This window comes from Geospiza fortis, unplaced genomic scaffold (genome assembly GCF_000277835.1).
Source record: "Geospiza fortis unplaced genomic scaffold, GeoFor_1.0 scaffold313, whole genome shotgun sequence".
Classification (NCBI taxonomy): domain Eukaryota; kingdom Metazoa; phylum Chordata; class Aves; order Passeriformes; family Thraupidae; genus Geospiza; species Geospiza fortis.
The window spans coordinates 556,051-556,516 of NW_005054582.1; the positions used below are offsets into that span (position 1 = coordinate 556,051).

Genomic DNA, 466 nt, shown 5'->3' on the forward strand with positions numbered 1-466 from the left:
GGGCGGCCAGAGTGCCCCCCCCTTTAAAAACTGAGATTTTTTGGGATTTTTCCCCAATTTTAGGGGTCATTTCTTGCTGCCCATCGCTCAAAAATGGGAATTTTGGGGGGTTTTCCCTCAATTTTGTTGTTTTCCTCAATTTTGGGGGGTCACCACTTTCAGCCTCCCCCCCAAAAAGGGATTTTGGGGAGGGGGTGTCACCATGCCCCCCAAAAATGGGAATTTTGGGGTTTTTTCCCCAATTTTGTGGGGTCACCACTTTGTCCTCCACCCCAAAATTGGAATTTTGGGTTTTTTCCCCCCAGTTTTGGGGTTTTTCCTCCAATTTAAGGGGGTCACTACTTCCTACCCCCCTAAAATTGGATTTTTAGAGGGGTTCCCGAATTTGGGGGTCAGAATTTGCTGCCCCCCCCCGCCAAAAAAGGGAAATTTTGGGGTTTTTTTCCCCAATTTTGGGGGGGTCACC

General features: G+C 48.5%; 1 protein-coding gene across 1 annotated transcript in view; it reads left to right on the forward strand.

Moving 5' to 3' along the window:
- Nucleotides 1-466, forward strand: part of DCAF8 (DDB1 and CUL4 associated factor 8) — a 14,800-nt gene that overhangs the window by 13,339 nt on the left and 995 nt on the right. The gene's annotated exons all lie outside the window — the stretch shown is intronic.